The sequence below is a fragment of the Trachurus japonicus genome, chromosome 20, assembly GCF_045865225.1.
Source record: "Trachurus japonicus isolate A0001 chromosome 20, Traja_1.0".
Taxonomy (NCBI): domain Eukaryota; kingdom Metazoa; phylum Chordata; class Actinopteri; order Carangiformes; family Carangidae; genus Trachurus; species Trachurus japonicus.
The window spans coordinates 13,467,936-13,482,554 of record NC_140926.1 but is presented as its reverse complement, the minus strand read 5'-3'; the positions used below and the strand labels follow the sequence as shown (position 1 = coordinate 13,482,554).

The following is a 14,619-nucleotide window of genomic DNA, read 5'->3' as shown; positions in this document are numbered from 1 at the left end:
CCATGAGCCACCAGGCCAACATTTGTGTTTATTTCACAGATTTCCTGGCTTGAAAATAGTTGTATGAACTTGCTGAGCACTGGCACCGAAAAGCAGGAGTAAAAAAAAAAAAAGAAAAGGAGAGACAGACCCACATTGGGAGGGATAAGAGAGAAAGAGAGACAGAAATAGATCTCGAGAGAGAGAGAGAGAACGAGGGGCCAATTGGTACGAGACATTAAAGGGAGCCTTCAGTGAGGAAGCTTTTTAAAACACAGTGGCAATCGGCACAGTCCTCACAGAATTGCACCAGCCAGCATTGGTTGGAAAAACCCCACTAATACAATGACAGCTCAATTATTTCACTGCTGGAAGGCTAACGGTCCTTTTCAAAGAAATCCACTTGTCGAGAATATTTAGCACTTAACACTGCGTGAAATTAAATTAAAGCTGTTTTCCGCCATGTTTTACTGTACGAGCCATGAGGGACGTGATAACTTATTCATAATTTGTTACATTTGTTAAATAAAGACTGGTGACAAATCAAAGAAACATCCAATAAAACGGGTCTCGGTGAGGTGCTGGGCCAACGTGTGCAACCAAGACAGCTTCGGCGCACCGTCACCATGGCATCGATGCTACACAATGTTCACATCTCCCACTGGTGTTCAGTATAGGGTTGAGATCTGGTCACTGCACTCATCAAACCATTCAATGACCCCTGCTGCTCTGTGGATGTGGGGCTTGTCAACTCATCACCTGTCTGTACATGTCATCTGGCCTTCATCTCATCATTTCACAGTGAAGCAGGAACCAGTAACCTACATATTTGACATTTATTATGCTCAGTGAATGACTAATGAATGATTTAGCAAATAACAAAGAACTGTCTGGCAACGCAAATGTCATGTCAGTGAAGCTCCTATCAAGGCTTCACTGCAGCCGGTGTGGAAAGGCACTTGTTACCTGAACACAAATATCAGAAACATGCAGGATATTATTCTTCCAGTGCTTGGAACAACAGCAACTATTCCAAAAATTTCAGCCATATGCACTGAATTCGAAGCACATGACGGATAAACCTAAAGCGCGGTTGACCTGAGGTGCACTCCCCGCTGCCACGGTAAGATGGAAAAGGCAGCACGAGGAACGACGCTTAACAGAAACAAACTAAATCAGAGAGATGCAAGCGTGCAGATGGGGTTTGTGTAGATGGAAGTGGATGTGCCGAGACGCCAGGCGGTGCCAATTAACTTGTTATAATGATGACAACGTCCTCATATTGTCTTTGCCCCTCTGACTTTTATTGTGGGAGCCATTGTTGGGAAGCCTCTCATTATATTGTGTTTGTTGTGTTTTGTTTGTGTCTTGAGTGCAGCACTGAAATGGTCTCATTACAGAAATTTTTCATCCACCAGGTGTTGACTTGACTGAGTGTTTCTGACTGCTGCTGTCTGTCCTGCCCATAAACATAGCTACGATATGAACCAAATATCTTGTTTGTAATCGGAAGTTTTATACCATAGCTGCAAACTTGCAATCTATTACGTTTTATTATTAATTAACATGTGACCTGTTTATGATTATTATGAAATATAATATGACTATATGATATAAAACAGAAAAAGCTGCATGATCCCATATTTGAGATAGAAATAGAATAGCTTTCTCTTCTAAATATCAGAATTGTTGATGTATTTCCGGTTGATTAGCTAATCCATTCATTGAGAAATTGTTTCAGCAATAATTACCACAATCATATCTATTACATTATGATGCTCATGAAAACTAATCAATGCAATCCTCTCACTCTGTCTCTGCTTGTGGCCTACTCTACTCGCTCTCTTCAAACTACAGTGCAATCTTTCATCTTTCACAACAGACAGAGGCCACCATCACAGAGCCAGACCTCAAAGGACACCGGTGTAATATCACAATGTACTCTAAAGAAAAAAAAAACATGTCTCTCTTTCTCTTGTGTTGCTTTGTGTGAGCAGCATGCTGCTCTGGAACAAACCTGCTGCAGGACCCTGGTGCTCTCTTTCCCTGGATGTGTGAAATTACAAACATGCACGGGCTATTTCACTTTTAATATCAGCGTCAGTTCAAATGAATTCTGAAGTGCAGGGTTATCAGGATTTATGCAAATACACACGTCAAATGAGGAGATGGGCAGAGGCCACACACACACACACACACACACACACACACACACAGACAGTTGGATGGGAGACATGCAGATTGTCACATTGACTGTGTAAGTTAGCCATCAGATAATTAGCTCGGTGTGTCAGGAGCTTTGATGAGGAACTGTCACCCCAGGATTTGAACAGCGAAACCATGGCAACAGCGAGCGGTGGCGTTGGTGATGAGAAAGAATAGACGTATAAGTGCTGGATAGTACTTCTGGGACCGGGCAGACGACGAGCCGCAGATTAAAGCCGTGGAATCATGACTGATCTGTCAGCGAAGCCGTTTCAAAACAAACACACACAGTTACACGGCGCAGACATGTGCCAGAGAGGAGAGCACGGATAGCCAAGTGGGACTCAAAACACACACACACACACACCTCAAACAGTTATTTATTAATATGCATCATTTCTTTTTACCAACTGAGCAACGATATCTTCATCACAGATGGCTGATTTCACTCTGTTTAAGTTTCCCTGAATAAATCAAAAGCTGCCCAAAACATTCAGAACCATAGTAGCTTGAATACCATATGGGTAGAGGTAAAGTAACACATTTAATTCAGTGGACAATTTAATTAACACAGCCAAAGATTAGTGATAATATATTATAATAAATCCATATATGTATACATATGCCTATACACAGTATTAGAGAGATAAAGATTAGTGAAAATATATTAGAATAAATCCAGCTAAATAAATTTATAAATGAACTTATTGTATAGATTATAATGACAAGGAAGCTTGTCATTATAATCTAAAAAGTTTTACCTCTTCCAACTCCATTTCAGATATGAAAAGTCTAATTATTTTCATTTTCAATTATTTCTATTTTTTCATGTGCTGTCTTTGTAAAGTATTTATTTGTTATGTCTGTCCATTACTGTATTATTTCTTATTTCTTTTAACATGTCCGAAATAAACTGAAACTAACTAACTAACAAACAAACACTCTAAAGCAAACTGTATACAAAAATACTTTGCCTAGTTTTAATAGCAAATATGAGCTTGTGTTTCCCTCATGAGCCAGAAAATGGCAGCGTTTTAGTCACTAGTTTATCCAAACCTCTATCACCCTCCACCACCTCTCTGCAGCAGTCGTGCCAAATAGTGCTGACCTTGAAGACGTCGTGTTCTGTGCCCTGATTGTCCCAGGGCCGTGGTATAATAAAAAGAGGAAGAGAGAAAAAGACTTGCGACACTTTAACTGCTCCCAATAAAAAAATTTGAACTTTATTCTATCATAACATAAAGCAGACAACGTTTCAAACCTGCCGGCTCTTCATCAGGTCACTTGTGTTGAGACACCTCAGCTGGTAGCATTTATAAATAAGGGTTAATTTTATAAATGTGACCAATGTGTCGCGAGTCTTTCTCTCTCTTTTTGTCATTTTTGTTATCACATTTTTTGGACTCAGCACCTGATAACATGGATGTGCGTGTGTCTACCTCCTTTTAATAAAAAGAGAAACAACAGCAGCAGCAGCAGCAGCAGCTCAGTGGAGTGGGTAAAAACCTCCTCCACACACGAGGACAGTGATGCAGATGAAACTGAATGGCTCACCACTTTTCAATCTAATGAGTCCATGTGAAAAAGACCAGAGGCCCACTGAGGGGCTTTTGTGAATCAACTGGTGAAACACTACACCACGAAAGCCCACAATCGGTGCATTCATTTGAAAAATGTCCGTCTCGGTATGCGTAACATCTTAAAAACACTGTTTACACCGAGTCAGAAACAATTATGTGAACGATAACACTGCAGCGCAAAGAAAAAGTACAATAACTAAACAAAAACTTTTGAATCATAGTGTGTTTGTGCTGCTTTAGGTGAGGACAGGATTACAGCTGCATTCACTGGCCCTCGGGATGTGGCTGAAACACTCTCACACGTTGCCTTTACTGCACCCCACAACAGAGATAAGACACCCATTTCACTGACCAGATACATTAGAGGGAGCCGTCCAGCTCTCCCAGACCATACCTCAACATACACTAAAGCCTCTGAGAGCTCTATATAATGTATGAGAGCAGCCCACTAAGCCTCTGAGTCGCCTCGACAAATTTCCTCTTCCTCAAGATACTTTTCCTTCTCACTCTGACTTTGACCCAGATCCTTACAGTAGGTGACAGTGAGACTTTAAATGAGCATTAATGTCAGTGTGCCACATCCGCCCTTGGAGACAGTCATTTCAGGCCTACATTTCATATATCTTTCATCATCTTGAGACAAATGGGTCAAATGCATGCTGAAACCCCCCTGTTCTCCAGTGTGTTGTTATACATACAGTATGTTGGCTTCTAGCAGCCACTGACAGGTGAACCGCTTGGATTGAGCAGTAGCGTTTACAAAGGCCGCGGCTAACTCTGACCAAAGTCGCTCCAGATACTTTAAGTGTGAGCCTTTTACTCTGGTCTCAGTTTATATGGAATCCCATATACCCTGAGGTTGTCATCTATTCAAGGGCCCCCCCTAAAGCTGCCTCTAAGCTGTGGAGAAGGTCAGTCAGAAGCTGGCTAATCATTTCTCCACTCTGCTATGGAGCGACTACAGTCTCCAAGCCTGGATAAAGGCTGGAGTGGGAGGAGAGGGGGAAGATTTCAGAGAGCAGGCAAGAGCACAAAATGGACATGCATGACTGCCGCTGGGTGCATCCCTGCTCTCTCCAGTCAGGTACTTTCCCAGTGACAAATGATACTGAAGCACCTACAGAATTAACAGTCTTTGTCCTCTACATGGGGAAATAAAAAACTTCCTGAAATAAAATAATAGAGAAAAATACCCATCGCTGCAGCCTCAGCTATTGCCAACAAACCGTGACACCCATAAAGGTTGCTGCTGAGTCAACGGCGTGAACCGTCTCAACACGATATGTGAAACGTATCCTCCTTAGAATCGTATTTATTGTCGCGACTCTGCATGTCTGTCTGGCGAAGACGACGCAGCACAAACATCCCGGTGCATCAGCCTTAGTGACAGACTTATTAAAGCAAACATAATAGCGTGGGTCCCTCGGTGCGGCGGAGTCTGACATACGACACCGACAGAACAAGGCCGTCGCTGGTGAAAAATACATGAAGACGATGACGAAATCAAGAGGAAAGCTTCAGCACCTCGGCCTCAACTCGGCTCGTACAAAACAACCAAATACCACCTCAGTCAGCAGCAGCAGCAGCAGCAGCAGCATGTACGGAGTACGGCTGCTACATTCTTGCACTTAGATGGAGAAACATCATATCGATGGTCCAGGTGTGTTAAGTAGTGTACTCTGTATGTGAGGCGTCCTGAAACCCCAGGAGGAGGACAGCTGTTATTCTGAGACACAACGGAATAACACCCTCACAGCTTCAGGTGACAGCGTCTGACTGCGATGTCGGGATTAACAACCTGATCTAGATGGAGAAAAAAAAAAACCGGCAACATCGCACTCAATCGCTGAACTTGACAATGAGCAGGGACGTGTTTCTGCGGTGCCTTATATAATGCGCTGTTTCAAAGGGGCTTATCAGTGATCCCGTCAATCACACTTACACCGAGCTAAAGCAGAAGCTGATCGTGGCTTAAATATCATCTATACAATGGTGCAGTCAGCCTCTTAGGATGCAAATGTGCAGCTGTCATAGATAAGGCTGATGAATCAGCAAAAGGAAGTATTTGGGAACCTCCCTGTTAGAGGCAGGTCTGTGTGTGTGTGTGTGTGTGTGTGTGTGTGTGTGTGTGTGGGGGGGTTATCAGTTCAAATCCCCTGAATATCTGGCACTGAGTGTGAATGAGCAATGTGCTTCCCCTCCTGCAGCAACTACTACAACAATCCTTGGAGAATTGCAGTTTACACCCTCCCAGCTTCACTGAATAAATAAACACCAGCGAGGCCAAGACTAGACTGTATGTGCTGGAGGGAGGGGAGGGGTGGTGGTGGTGGTGGTGGTTGTGTTTAGCTACAATACATGATGGTGCATTTTAGAAAATGCAACATCCATTAAACACCTACAGGCAGAAAGGCAGTCCCCTTTCATGCTGTATCGCATCAAAGTCTAACTGCTTCTCAAGGCAGCATGACAAAACAGCCTGCTCCCCGTCTCCAACTGCTGACAAGAGCTGCTGGCAGGCTGGACCTCGGTGCTCTCCTCCTTCCTGTGGGTGCCGCCGCCCTCCCTGAATGGCGTGACAAAGCGCGAGCGCCCCGCTGGGAGTGCTCGCCACAGGGACGTCGGCTAAACCAGATTCATTAACACAGGAATCACAGGTCCTACAGTAGCTACCCCACCACCCCCCTTGGTGTGTTGGAGTTCATGTACTGTAATGCATTAAGCAAATGTAAGACACAGAAGAGTGAGGCTTCACAGGATCCTCCCCCCAAATAATGGATGTCATTTCGAGCATTGTAAGGATTCATTTATGTGACCCAAAACCCGACTGTGAAACGACAACAGCTCTTCAACCATAAGAGCTTCAATACTGTTCTATTTATAGTGACAGGAGGGAGACTGGAGCAGGTGGCAGCAGTTGGAGCAAAACTTAAGGGAGGTAAACACTGATGTTTGGGATAACAAACATTTTTTTATGACTGACTGAGTTCAGAACTTGTTTCATTGTGTCAAATTAGTCTTTATTTTGGTGACCACTACACAGTACAGACTTAACTTAGGTACTGCAACTGATTTGCCATCATGAGGTGTAAAGTTGTGATCATGACATTTTAATTGTCTTCATTCTTAATTCCTGGATATGTACAATTATATATCATATCTACACAAGAAAATGCACACTAGAAATTAGGGCTTGATTAAAATGGGTTAAAGGGATAGTTCAACATTTTGGCAAATTGGCCCATTGCCATAATCCCTATGGTTTTATTAGATAATAATGGAACGTTATGAGACAGAGTTGTTTTTGAGGCAAATGCAGAGACTGCTTGACGAAAAGCTGGCTTGCATGAATTTACCTCGAAAAATTGCGTGGTGAATGTGCAGGTCACAACTTGTCCACGAGAGCGTTTTGGAGTTGTTGGATTGTGTATATGATGAGTTTGATGAGGGAAACCAAGAAATCCCATTAGCCTCTAGCAGCTCGCGGCTCTGCTCCGCCATTCTAAAAATAGCTTGCACCGACAATTAAAGGTAACAAACCTACTCCTAAAACTATAGGGATTATGGAAATGGGCCAATTTGCCAAAATGTTGAACTATCCCTTTAAACCAATCTAATACACTTGACACCTTACTAAAACACATTGCCTGCATTCCAGCTTTCTACCATGTTTACAAGGGGCTCTATTCTGTTTTTGTATACCACCAGTGGAGAGTAGGTCTCTGTGGATCTGATGTGGTGCTAAGGTTTCTATTCATGCCAAACATAAACAAATACACAAGTCCAGCAGCTCGTCTGAGGTGCAGTACATCTGCAAAATGTTGCTGAATTCGAGGCAAAGCAACCATTATTTTAACCCAGGGGGGCCGCTCTGCTTGCTCTGCGCACTGACGCATGCTGTCAATGTGGACACTTCATTTCAAATCCCCGGCTGGTAGTTATTTGTTCATGCAGCCCTGCAGTTCTCTTGCAAAGCTGTGTGCCAGGAACACATTGAAAAAGAGATGGCACATTTGTAGCGCAATGGACTGCAATATACAAAGCAATACTGCAGATATATATCCGTTTAAAACGTCTTGATCATCTTGTTATGCTCTTAATCCAAAGTTTGGAAGAGAGGATGTTGCTTATCACAGCCTTACAATGAGCTGTGAAACAAAGTGCTCTCACTCAGTCACTGGCTCTGTCTGCTACGGAGAGCTCTACTGAGTGGCATCATCGTTTACAGGAGATTTCAACAGTGTGTGGAGCCATGCAATGACAAGTCTGGGAAGCTGAACCCACCTGGGCAAATATTCCTGCTGACTAAAGCTGTTGGATCAACATTAATTCAAGAAGTAGATATTCTGCCGGTAAGACGCTCGCCGTACACAGAATCTCAAACACGCACAGATACAGTGCACATAATATGCATACACATGCGCACGCGCCAAAATTCTCAGAAGCGCTCTAACGTTTCATCAATTAAGACACAGCAGAGCCTGCACGCGGCTGCTCCACCGGCGGGAGGGAGAGAGATAAACACACAACTCACTGGAGACGCTCTGCAGCACGTCACAAGACCGGCAGCAAGAAAACAGCTTGCTGGGAGGGGACGGCGAGTTCACAGACACGGAGTGAGGAGGGAAAAGGGGAGAGAGAGTGAGAGAAAGCAGGGGCTAAGGCAAGGCTGGCCTCCAAAACAAATCAGCTTTATAAACCTGTCTCACACCAGCTCCATGGTTTGTGTCCATGTGCAGTTTGCAGAGTGTGTGCACAAGGCTGCAAGACAGGGACAGTTCAACACTGTACTGGCACGTGTTTGGTTTTGTCTTGTTGTGTTCTGTGTGCAGCCATTAAAATGATCCAACAATGAAGGAAGGAAGGAAAGAATGTATATGGAAAGGCAGCAGGAGGGAAAGATGGAAGAGGATGGAGGTAAGGAAGGTAAAAAGGAAGGAAGGTAGAGAAGGACCAAAAGATGGAAGGACAAAAGGTTGGAAAGGAAGAAGGGGAGGATGGAATGAATGAAAAAAGGAAGGAAGGAAGGTTGTAAGGTTAGAGGTCAGTCTGAGTGAGGATGTGGAGAGGATAACCCACCTCCTGCCTCCTGCAGCACCATTTGCATTTCAAAGAGCTTAAAGCCCATCTGCATCTGGCTGGCATCCCACTGTTGGCACCCATCATTTCATATTCAGTGATCAACTAAAACTCAATCCAGTGCCATGTTTTAACCTCAGTAAAACACTGGCGTTTGGACCACTGACGGCGTGGTAAGTAACACACCTGGTAGGAGGGAGAGGATCAGGACACAAACTGTGATTTCATGATGGTGAAAAACAAACTTTTTTTTATTTTTTCCATCAGTCCATTCAGCCATTAATCAGATATCAGCCTTGTGAGATGATTTCTAATCGGATAATGTCCGCAGGCATAATAATGAAGACCACAATGTAGCTTTGTGCCACTAAGATAAGCTAATTTGAGGATGAATCAGCGTGTAGGTGTCCACCTCCGCCTCCAACAAAACACAGGGGCAGGGGGCGACCACCACAGAGAGCCTGAGAAAAATCAGACCCCTGACATTTCTTTTGTCCAGGCTGAAAGGAAAGGTTGCACAGCAGTAATTACATTTGGGGGTGGGGGGTGGGGGGTGAGGGGGGGGGGCACTGTCAGAGGTTGTCTGGACTACCTAATCGCGTGTGCGTTCATGAGTTTGTCCCCGCCTGTTTGTGTATGTTACGTCTCTGTGTGTGTGTGTGTGTGTGTGTGTCCAACGAGCCCCCTCACTCACTCTTGCATAAGCCTGTCTCTAATAACTACTCTCACTCCCATGGCTGAATCAAGGCTCTCATTTTCCAGCCAAAAAGTCACAAAGCACTCAGCTTCCACATGCCCTTGATTACTCAGCTGTTGGCTTTGTTATTGAAATGAATTCATTTTTAATAACTCTGCACCAGATACATGATTTGGCACTTTTCTGCTCCGACGCTATGAATGGCACTTTTGGACCTCTGAAATAGGGTTATTATTATTGTGCAGGACTGTGCGGCACAGTGGAGATTAATAGCGAGTCAATGGAGGATAAATATGTGTGCTAACCGGCATCCTGCTAAATTCATTCAAAGTGCCTTTCTCAGAGTGCCTGCTGTCGTTTTAGGCCCCAGCATGTTGGGAAGCAAGGCATCATGGGAGCAAAAAGTACACCCAAGAGATTTAGTTTGCTTTCAGTCAGTTGAATTATTTTTAGCTTGAAACATAAAACACAATGGTATTTCTAAAAGGGGGTAAAATCTAAGTGGCATTTGAAGGTTTTGTCTTTACACCTCTGTACCTTGAACATTTTAACATTCAGAAAGAGGAAGCTAGGATAACTAACTTTTTCCTCAAAAGGAGGAACCAAGTTGGCTGTCCCTGCTAGTACTTCCACAAAATGTTGCTTTCTATTTGTTTTTCTAATTGTTCTGAATTGAATACATTTTTAAGGCCAGCTGCATCCCTGACACCACACTCGTGTTTATTACACGTCACAGAAAGAATGCAGGCTTGTGAATGTTAGCTGTAGAGCAAATAATCATTGTGTCCAGCTAGCACAACATGTATTACATTAAACTACCCAGTTTACCACAAGACATTACCACAAGTCATAAAGAAAAGGGTGCTGAGTCATGGAATAACATAAGGCCTTGACAGGGCAGATGGGTCAAATCAAAAGTTAGCATCTTTATGCACATGGCATGGACGCTAAAACCACAAAGAATTAAGTTTTATTTCTACTACTGTATTCTGTAATTACAATGTTGTAAGTAAATATGCTGATTATGTCTAGTACATTTTGTTTAATTTTAAACTTGTGTTTCTGCTGAATAACACTGCCTCCTGACTTTCTTATTTTCAGAGTCCTTCCTCCTCCAACTGTAATTGTGATGAATTTTTAGCTCGCTACCAAATTCCCTTAAATGAATACAAACGACAGATCAATGCAGGATGGATAAAACAGATAATTAGTGAAATGAAACAGAAACAGAAGGGAGGAGAGAGAGAGGAGGGTCCCTCTTCATCCGCTTCATCTGTTTGCGGTATAATTAATTTATAACCTGTCCCAGGACTGAAGGAGGCATCAGTGAAGAGACATAATGTATTATGTATGGAGGTATCAGTGTAAGAAAGGAGAAAAAAACAGACTTTTCCTTCTCAGTTTTGAAGCGTCTCCTCCGTATAGATAAAAGGATTATTTATGCTTTCAGAGCAAGCACTGGCCGTACCATGTTAACTACTCTACTGCTCATTATCTGAATACCAGTCAACCTCTGGGGTTACAAGCAGCTTAAGCGTCTGCACTTAGTCTGAAGGGGAGAAACGAGACAGAAACCAGGCACTAGGCCTCACCCTTTCCTATCTCTCCCCTTCTCTCAAGGAAATGATGTACGGACTAAATGTTACAGTATGTTTTGGAAAATACTACGCATTCAGTGTCCAGTATTACCTTTGGTTATATTCCACCTGACTTCATGAAACTAACGCTGAAATGTAAGTTTGATAATAATAATGACATGCAATTAGTCCTTCAAATCATTTGTCTAGTAAAAACAACCAAACCATTGTTTAATGTTCTAAAATTTGAGAAATGTTGCTTTGTGTCTTTGATTTGTTACAAAGCATGGCTGCCTCACCAGGAGAGCTGACTTCACTTCCTTTGTTTGTAGCTCTGCTGTGGCTCAAAGTATGGACGTCTTTTTTTTCCACAAATGCACATAGTATATCTGACTCCAGTTTAAGTCAAGCAGTGGAACAACCTCTGGATAACTCATTCAGTGCCATGACCATTTGCAGCACCCTGGCAAATTAAGGCGACATTAAAATGCAGCTGACAAGTGCCATCTTTTCCCCTCGTTTACACTTTCTCATCCCCGGCAATGCCTGCTAGTTCTGTCAGTAGGTTACCTGGTGTGCCTCTGCTGAATGGAAATCAGAATGAAATTGCTTGCTTTCAACTTCAGGGCTGATACATTTCTGTCAGGAATATGAAGGATGCCGGCGCAAAAAAAAAAAAAAAAGAAAAGTTGTCAGGCACACAAATCAAAAAGGCTTTTATTATTCAGTCAGAATACAGAGAGCCCTCATCTCCTGCACTTCAGATTTTGGGAGAGTTGTGTCGGTCTTTGGGGAGTCACGGTAAAAAAAAAAAAAAATCTTAATTAACAAATGGGACCGTATATAGCCTGGCGCTTATCGTGGGTCAGCATGTGGTGGCTATGGTGCAGCTTATCACCGAGGAGCATGTGTTCACCATCATTAATGATCACAGGTCCATTTGTCCTGTTGCTTTCCCAACCAGGTTTTTCCAGCTCTGAGGGAATAGGAGGCTCGTCGCCGCAGCGATGGCCTTGAATTTGACGTGAAAGAACAGCTTGAGGACTCTTGTTGATTTTGTCTGTATTTACAGCTTTTATTCAAGGTTCCTTTAACCTTGGATGGAGAAATATTTTGCTACAGATTTTTTTTTTTTTTTTACCACAGACAGCGACATTATTTCAACCTGACATTTGGTCTGTGTGTGGTCTAAATTAAAACCTACAGCGAAGCAAAAAAAAATTCCACATGAAGCTTTTATAGTGAAGAAGCTTGTTTAAAATCTTGTATATTTCTGGCAGTGTTGCTAATAATTAACCAAGAATGTGGGTAAAGGTACTTTTAATTACTAACTTTTATAGATAAAATCAGCGATTTGTAATTGCATTAAATAACTGCAACAATATCCATGGATTACTAAGGAGATGGGGACTAATGAATCAGTTAAAAAAGATAAATCCTACTATCATAGCTTGCCCAAAGTCAGTGTACCATGTCAGAATAGCTGCTAGCTCTTGGTGTAATGCCATTTCTTTTCTTAAGACTACCTCTTGCTGCAAAACATTCAGATTTAATGCCAAACCTTCAGACCATGAGGTACACACCACAGGCACTCAAACTGTCAATACCTCGGAGCAAGTGAGCTGACAAACCACTTGACAGCACAACTCCTCCTCAAAAAAACAACTTTGCAATTCATAATTCAGATTCACTATTTACTTGACATGCAACTGTGCTGCTTATAAAACCAGAGTAAGCCAGTCAATCCAACTGTAGCCTACCTGCTCAATGTGAATCAGCTGAAGTAAACAGGCTGCTGATGAAGAAAAGCCATGTTTTTCATGTGTCTGCTGAATTTTTGAAAACATAATAACACTGATTTACTCTGTGATCTTTGGGACTGTCATAGTTGATGTGCAAAATGCCACTTTTTTTTAGGAGGATTAGAGGACATTCTGTTCAACTGGCCCTTGTCTCAACCCACTGAATCAGTTGCTGGAAATGAGTTGTCCTAGCACGCAGTTGCAAACTAAACCATCTTTGCTAACATTTACCAGTCAGATGATGGTTTCATGTTATAATTTGAACATATTTTTTTCTGGACAATTATTTGTTATCACTTTTAATTAGGCCTAATGTTTAATAAAGCTCCCATTGCATGAAGCATATTAGGTATTTGTGTATTTTTAAACACTTGAAAAATAACCCTTTAGGTATTTTTAACAAATAAAAATTGTGTGAGTAATTGTGATTAAGTATGGACACTTGTGATTAAATATCTGCCTGACAGCCCTTGGCGATTTTATAATATCATAACGGCGACATACTATTAATATTGTCAATAGTGCTCACAACAATCTAATTAGCTTGTGATATTGATGCATTTCAGTTTCCATAAGAAAATGACAAAAAAAAAAAAAGCTGCCACTTTGAAACCAGAGAGAAGACTCTCAGAAAAATGTCACTGTAACACTATATCTATACACAACTCCCACCACACACGCACACAACATATTGAGCCACTAAAGTTCAGCTATAGCTACGGGTTGAGTAAATAATTTAGTGGCAAGACGAGAACAAAGAAAAGTTGAGGATACAACAACAACTCTCTTCCCACTTGCTGCATGTGTAGGAACTGAAAGGAGGCGTCGAGGTTTCAGCTGCAACAGGTTTCAAGGTTGCAGTTACCTCCACAGCTGACCCTAGGATCATACACCCTAAGGGGAGAGATAATGAGCAGTGTGCTCAGCAGGGCTCTCTACCCCTTCATTGACTACTAGCCCGGAAACAAATCCTCACTCCTCTTTCTTAGCATGGCAATTCACACTGAGTGGCCCGAGTTAGTGTGCTACATTCACAGTGTGACTATTTTCCATCACCGGTACATGAAATTCTCAAGTCAGAGAGGACAGGTTGGGCTCCCAGACACCCAAGACCATTCACAAAGCCGGCATCATGAGGTTAACAATGCGTGAGAACAGTGAACCAAAGCCTCCATGCCCTCTACTAAGAAGAGGTGGTGGGTAGATACAGCCTGAGGGCCTTTGATATATTGAGTTAACTGTCAGTCTTCCCCACTTTCTGCTCCTTGCTATCAGACAGCTCCACTCAATGCAGCTGACAGTGAGATTCAAAGATAATAGGACCAAGCTACAGTTTGGGGGTATGTGAGAAATTGACATGCTATTCTTTTTTCTTTCTTTTTTCTTTTTTTTGGGGAAACTGCCGAGTGATATTTTGATAATCCAAGACAAAGGTCAGTTTGGCATTGATGAGGGTGGACTGTCTGGCGAACGTAGCCCAGTGAGAGGCTTTCACCTCATTCCTATACATACATAAGAAACCTGCAGTGATTCACAAGCAGGCGTATACATAAACATGAGTCTAAATCTGTATGCTGCTACACACACAGGAATTGATGGAAAAAACACTGTCTGGTGTTATACAAGGAAAATTTCAAACAATATATAATTTGCACAAAGGCAGTCTACAACAGGAAGACTTTTAGTGACAGCAAAGAGGT

The 14,619-nt window shown here is 42.4% G+C and overlaps 1 protein-coding gene across 2 annotated transcripts in view; it reads right to left on the bottom strand.

The window, feature by feature from the left end:
* Nucleotides 1-14,619, bottom strand: part of arfgef1 (ADP-ribosylation factor guanine nucleotide-exchange factor 1 (brefeldin A-inhibited)) — a 53,089-nt gene that overhangs the window by 35,943 nt on the left and 2,527 nt on the right. The gene's annotated exons all lie outside the window — the stretch shown is intronic.